This window comes from Balaenoptera borealis (genome assembly GCF_965194805.1).
Source record: "Balaenoptera borealis genome assembly, chromosome: 17".
In the NCBI taxonomy this organism is placed as follows: domain Eukaryota; kingdom Metazoa; phylum Chordata; class Mammalia; order Artiodactyla; family Balaenopteridae; genus Balaenoptera; species Balaenoptera borealis.
This window is the reverse complement of record NC_138876.1, coordinates 6,645,030-6,652,637: the sequence shown is the minus strand read 5'-3', so window position 1 is coordinate 6,652,637 and position 7,608 is coordinate 6,645,030.

Sequence of the window (7,608 nt, the reverse complement as noted above, 5' to 3'; positions counted from 1 at the left end):
TTGCCATCTGGGTTTTTTTCTGCTATGATCTGTTTAGTATCTTATTTTGTGTTTTACTCTTCTGGATTTCAACTCAGTTGTAAACTTTTTGAGGAAGGCTTTTCTCCTCTACAGGGTCCGGATAAAAATGCCTGCAGCAAATGATACCACGCCACTTAGGCAGAAATGCCTGAGATCACAATAAAGCCGGATCGACCTGACCTTTAATCAGATTGTTGACCTTGGGAAAGTTCTTTAACCGTCATGGAGCCTCAGTTTCCTCATCTGGAGCATGAGCATGATTACGCCTGGCTGCATTCTTGCCAGCATTGGGCAAGAAATCTAAAGTGTTTAGTACGTGTGGAGCAATTCTCACTGAAAACTACTTAGCATCGTGCAAAAAAGTACCTGTGGCCTGTTGCCTCCCTCAATAGATCCTCACATATAAATGGATTACTCTTATTCTGGGACCTAGTACTTTACCTATAATACAAGATCCAGGGTAAAATTTTACAATATTCTGTATTTATTATCATTATTTATAAAGAGGAAAAAAATTACAGTACAGAAAATAGAGGTAGGGTGTATGCAGGCTGCAAAGTTTTAAACTAAGATGGAGCCCCAGAGCTGAAAGAATGAGTGAGTGCGTGGAGGAATCTGATGAGAGAGGGGTTTGAAATGAGACTCTGCGTTGGACGCGCAGGCATGGACTCTCCTGTCTCCTCCTCCGGCTCAGTCTGCAGAAATGTCACCTTGAGGAAAACCCAGGGAGTGCTGATGCTTTGAAGGGTTTTCAGAATGTTCTCGCCTGCTGTGAGGGTTGGGACCGAGGAAGGCAGCCGAGAGCACATCAAAACCCGCAGCTGTCTGGAGCATCAGCCGGGCAGGGGTTTTGGTCTCGCTGGACAAGTTTTGATCATCTAAAAGCAAGAACTCTTCCATTTCGCTAGCTCAGGAAAAGACCCTAAGGTTTTTCACCAAAGTCAAAGCACAAATAAAGACTTTCTCTGCCTGACAAGGAAAAGAGGGGCCCACAAAACTAAAGACAGTGCTCTGTAAGAGATGCTGGGGGCAACATCAGAAACTGTCTTATTTTCACAGTGGCTCCTCCTCCCACATTTAGTGGCCAATCCAGAGCTGATCCGAGGCCAAGCCCGTGGGAAACCATGTGGTATTTTTTGAGCGACTTAGGGAAGGAACCCCACCCAAAATATCACCTTCATACTCAATTTCCATCATTAAAAGTCACGCCCTTGAAGCCCGAGTGATTTATCAACTCACTTAGTAAATGTGTTTATTTATACCAGGCTGCATACCAGAAAGAATTTTAAGCACCTTTCCAGGACATATTTACTATAAGCTAAGGCATAAAGAAGAATTAAAAGGGACCAAATAAAAATAAAGGTAAAAAGTTTCAAAGAAAGGTAAAAATAATACAAAGGTGAAAGGCATAGGGTATATGTAAGTGCTATAATTGAATCTAAAATTTTTCTCTTAGCTGGGAAAACAAAATAGAAGACATAGTCTTCTTACAATTCTTACTATCAGGGAGGAAAAACTTATACACCAGCGTAGTAAAGGCTCTGAGAAGTCCTGCAGCAGATTACAACAATAGCAACACAGTAACAGCCATTTGTGGTTCTATGTTCTAGGCACTGTTCGAAGTGCATTGCACATATTACCTCATTTAATCTCACAATGACCCATGGCATGGAGAGCTGGACATAGTCATTTGGCACCTGTCAGTGCTGTCCCCTCCATCTTGTGTATCTTCCTGAAATGCAGAGGTTGGGACTCTGAAATGGCATGGTCCACACTCTCTTACACATGGGATTCCAGCTGAGAAAAAAGTTCCACTAGCAAGATGCTCTGTGCTGAGATGGGGAAGGAGGAAGTGAAGATGGAGCCAGTTCCTTGTGGGTTGGCTATTATTAGTGTCCAGTGTGCGTGGTCACGGGGACCAGTGTCCAGCTGCTGCCTTTGGGTACAGAGAGGCAGTTGTGGTGGTGACGGGGACTGGACTGACTTTTTGATGGTCAGGCCAGTCCAGCAATGGCAGTGGTGGCTTCCTGAACCCTGAATGGTACCTACCATGGTATTTCAAGCATGGCCCTATGATTCCTTCCATTTCTGATCATGACAGAGGCACAGTTAGTTCTATTTTCTTTTTTTCTGGACATCACTCCTGGAGGTCCAGCCTAGAATTTCCTCCTCCAGTCTTTCCCGGGCTTTTTTGTAAGCACCTAATTTCCTCTGTTGAATCCTTTTCCACCCAGAATGCTTGCAATGTTCTCTGTTTCCTGCACTGAACCCTGACTCACACTGGCAGGTAGCAATATCATTTCTATTGTGTGGATAAAGAAACCGAGTCACAAAAAGCTTAAATAGTTTGCACCGAGTCACAAAGCTAATAAAAAGCCAAGCTAGGACTCAAACCTGGTTCAGTAGTCTGATGCCAAAATCCACTCTCTGAACTGTTTAATTTTGTTTAACTCAGAATTTCCCAAACCAATTGACTCCAGAAACTGCTTTTGTGTAACACCTATTAATATTCCGTGGAAGTAATCCCCGAAAGGACCGCCTTCAAACATGGTATTTTCAGCTACTTTTTTTCACCCAGTGGGTTCTGGCCAGGAGGGACATGGATGTATCAGTGGCGGGAGAAGAAAGGGGGTGTGTCCTCCACCAGATACTGGAAAGAATACATGAATTGGGAGCTGGGGAGGAAAAGCACAGTCCAGCCAGAGGCGCACAGGAGCCTTTGAAGTGCAAAGCATGAGGTCAGTGTGGTATATGTTTGAGGACAGGACTTGCAGTGTGTCTTAGGGACAGGTCATCACTTTTCTGCACTTTTGTTTCTGCACCTGTGAAATAAAATCAACAATACTGTTCACTCACTGGTGTTTTGTAAAGAGATGATTTGGTCAGAATTCTTCCTGATGTGAGCCACGGAAGACCAATTCAAACTACTTCAAATAAAAGATAAACGTTTGGCTCTAGGCCCTAGCTCACATCCTCATCCCTCCTGCTAACTTACAGCCAGCCTCGGTGTGTGGGTCCAGAATTCTTTTGACCTTCAGGGCAATTTTTTCTTTCCAGGGGCTGATTTTTCCTTCCATGGTTCTGGGTCTGGATTAATTGAATCTATTGAACTGATTTCCTTAGTTTTGAATTTTGGAAAGAAGGAATAGGGTTCTTGTTTAATCTCTCTGGAGGCATCTGGATATGCTGTGCAAAATGACTCCCTTCTCCCCGAGCTCTGCATGCCCAGGGGAGGGGTAGACTTTGCTAAACCATACACACACACGCAGGCATGCACACACCCAAGGCAATGCACACACACATCCATGAACACTCATGCATGTGTACATACATGCACACACACATGCATGAACACATACACACTACTGTAATTCACGGTGCAGTGGAGATCTTGGGCTCTTGTTGAGAGTGGAGATTGTTAGGAAGGGGTTTGGAGGAAGCATGGAAAAGGGGGCAGACGTATTGGGAAAGGGATGGAAGAGCCTCTCCCGCAAACCTTATCTTGGGATTTTGGGCCGTAAGAAAAGACTAATGTAAATGGTCTTACGCTCAGTGAGTAAGAGACGTTCTAAGGCCACCTGCTTGTTTCACTTCAGGTCTTCGGGCCACCTTCCTCACACCGGTTGTGTCCTCCCTCTGCCCGCTGCCCCCCTGGGATTCATGGTCATTATGTTTATGGTAGGCATTCAGGAGGATGCAGAGATCGACCCCGGCTGGAGGAGCCATTCGTCTGACCCAGGTCCCTCTGGGAGCCGTTAGTCCGACACGCCCTCTCCCTCTGGCTCAAGCCTTCCTGGGCCTCTCTGCCAGGTGGCTGCATGGAACTGGGGCCCCAGGGGCTCCACGGCAGAGAGATGTCTGGTTAACCATTAAATTGGAACATGCACTAGAACATCTGAAATGAGGGAAAGACAGTGTCAGCACGGCAGGGCGGGAGGAGCGCATTCCTGGAAGGAAGGAGGCCCAAGCTGGCTCTGTCACCTGCGAGTGGTGTCACCTTGGACAAGTCCTTTTGCTTCTCTGAGCCTGGATTTCCTTCTCTGCAAAATGCTGTGGTTGGACCAGCTGAGTTGAAAATGGCCGAGTTACATTACCAGCCCTGGGCCATGACCTTTCTAGTCTTTAGGTGAGAGAGAAAAAACTCCCATTGTGTACCCATGGTGGCTTTGGATTTTTGTTGTTGCTGTTGCTACAGCGACTTAGCCTGTACTCCAGTCCCAAGAATGACACCGATTCCAGTAGGGGTGGGGAACCTGAGAGTGGGGATGACCTGTGCCCCATACCCAAGGTGAATTCCTGGAAAGCAGCAAGACCTCAGAATTTCCTCTGGACCAGTATGGCTCAGGCAGCAATGCAATAACTGGACCAGGTGCCTCCCACTGGCATACTTGAGGGATTTAGATCCTGAGAGAGGAGCAGGGAGGAAGCTGAATGTTCAGGCATCAGATGAGGAACTGACTGGGTCTGCTTGGAGGTAAAAAGGCATAAAAACGCGAAGCTCATCCAGGGTCATTCTCTTTTTCCACGTGTAACCTCCTGTCTAGTTTCTGCCTGCTTTTGGTCGTTCTCCTGTACCTGCAGGTAGTTGTTTTATGTACGTTTTGCTTGTGTCTATGTCTATGTTTATGTCTACATCATCAAGATCTAGCTAGCTAGCTAGCTAGCTATCCTCCAGAGGATATACTTATTATCTATGGGAGGATTGGTCCAATATGAGCTAGTTCACCATTACTAGAAGCAGAATTGTAAAACTCTATTCTCCTGGGCAATAAAATGTTATTTCTAAGGCAGGAAAGGACCAACTATGGCCATACACATTTGTTCACTTATCACTTATGGCTGCTTTCTAGTTCCAACAGCAGAGTTGCCTATCTGCAGCAGAGATGTGCAAAACCAAATGGTCTGCAAAACCTAAAATATTTACTGTCTGGCCCTTTATGAAAAACTTTCCAACCGTCAATCCACAGGGATGAATGAACTACATAATTATCCATAAATATATATATATATATATATATATATATATATATATATATATATACCCAGGATATAATTATCCTGGGTAATTATCCATAAATATTTCTTGTTAATAGGATTTTGAAAAGAATTAGAAGGTAGAAAGTTTAATGTTACATTTTCTGGCTAGAATTTGGGCTAGAAACAGTGTGTGTTGCTCCTTAAATGAAGATCTGTATGCTTTGATAAACTGAATGAGGCTCAGGGGTTAAAATTCTTCACCAGGTTCACACGGGTAGTGAGGCCAGGCCATGAGTCAGACGTAGGGCATCTCGCTCCGAGGTGTGTGCCCTTTCTACTACACCTGCAGAACTGCCTCAACCTGGGAGGAAACATTCTTCCAACTCAGCCTTCCATGATGTTTGTGGAGAGAGTGCAATTAAGATTCTGATTTGAACGACTGGATGCTCTGTTCTTTGGAATCTCTCGAGGTCAGAGGCCAATTGACTAGTCCCCTCCTCCTGTTTCCTTCTTTGTCCACGTTCCTCTCAGCTCTCTTTTAAGATACATGCATTGGCTTTAGCCTTCGGCACCTAACTTCCCACTCCAGCCGGGGCTGCCATGAAAGATTCACGCTACCATTCATGTATGTTTCACACGCTATCTGCCAAGTCATAGCCCTGCTTATCTTCTTCCTCCTGAAACATCTCCTGCCTCCCAAATTGGGTAAATGACTGCCCTTTTTCAAAACAAGAATTTTGTCCCAATTTCCTTGTTCTTACAAAGCAAGTAAGTGTTTTTTAGACCAGTAGGCATATGGCAGAAATTACCACTCCATTTCTTGGCACTCTTAAATCTTTCTCCAGAAATGTGTTTCTTGATACAAAAACATTATTTGTAATTTATTCCTAATATTGTTCCTTGGTGAGGGGCAGTGGGAAGCACAAAGAGGAAGAAAGAGAGTGAGTGAGGTTGTGGTGATCATGACTTTACCTACAAACATGGATAAAGCCGGAGGACTCTCAAACAACGACTGAGTCAAATCAATGAATGGGACCTTGAATTTTTCTGCATTTTCACGTGTGAGAATGGTTAGCATTTGTTAACTCTGTAATTCATGTTTGTTGTATCCTTCTCTGTTTTTTTGGTATATCTTCCAAATATACAAATATATATCTCCAGCCAGGAGCTCTGCTCTGAATTTCAGTCTTATACGTACAGCTACCTAAACATTGTCTCTACCTACAGTACCAGATACATCTCAAACTTAAAATAAACAAGCCAAAAAAACAAAAAGAAAATGAGAGAAAGAATGGAAGGAAAGAATGGAGGAGGGAGAGAAGGAAACATTCATTCACTCCCACTCTTTAAAACCTGTTCCACTCCTTTTTTCAGAGCCCATTTTTGGAACTGGGATCCAAAATGTTTAGGACTGAAATGCCTGTCCCTTAGGTTTCTGGACTACGTGTTAGTTAAGCCATAGGAGATGAACAGTGGTAGGTAATTCTTGACCTCGCCCACCGCATTCTTGCTTTTGGCACGTGTAACTTGCCCAGCCACTCTCTCCAATCCCCAGCACTCCCCTTGCATTGGAGGGGGAGTAAGAAATATGAATGTTCAGAGACTAGGATATAAACTGGACCACATTTACTGGTAGACTTGGACGTTGCATTGAAAGATGTTATACACCTGTTTCTCACTCTCTTTTCTGTCTTTGTCAGTTGGTGACTTGGGTGTGAGGACCTCCTGCAGCTGCCTCCGTGGGGAAGTGAGCTTGGAGCCTGCTCTGGGGAAGCAGCTTCTGGGCCCCGCAGGTAGTTCCCAAGGTCGAGATTTGGAGTATGAGTGGAAGACTCCACTCAGCCCTAGTCTCCAATCCAACTCTGGGTCCAAAGCTATTGTTTGTTCTTGTTTCTGTTCCTGTCATCTTTTTTCCTGACTATTATCCATCGTCAGAACACTTAAAAAGAAGCAGCAGTGTGGGTTATATTTGGGCACTGAACCCCAACCTCAAATTTTTAACAACGTGAAATATATGAAGAGGAGAAGAAAAGTGACATACACTGAGAAGCAGCTATGTGCTGAGTACTCTACATATATTGTTTCACTTAATTCTCAAATAATGCGTATCTCAGCTGAAATAGCTTTTCCCCCATGTTGCAGAAAAACCTAGCTTCATCTCATTGCTAAGAGCTATGATTCTCGTATCCATTTAGGTGAAAATGGGGGTGGGCGCTCTCCTCGCCCACTGTGCTCTGGGCACACTCACCTCCTTGTGTTCTCCAAACACGCCCAGCCCATGCCACCTGAGGAACTCTGTGTGCTCTCCTCTCTGGCTGGTTCCCCAGCCTCCAGCTGGGCTCCCTCACCTCCTTCCAATCCTTTTCTCACATCTCACCATCTCTACAAAGCCTAGCCTGATGACCCTATTTAACATTGCAAACTGCCTGCCCCTTTTGCCCATCATGACATGGTTGATCCCTCTTCCTTTAGCCTATTTTGACTGTTTTTCCATAGCACCATCCCCTTCTCACCTACCATATAGTTTACTTATTTTAAGTATTATTTATTCTCTGTCTGCCGCCTCTGAAATGTAAGGTCCATAAGCGTTAGAATCTTTATTCTGCTTAC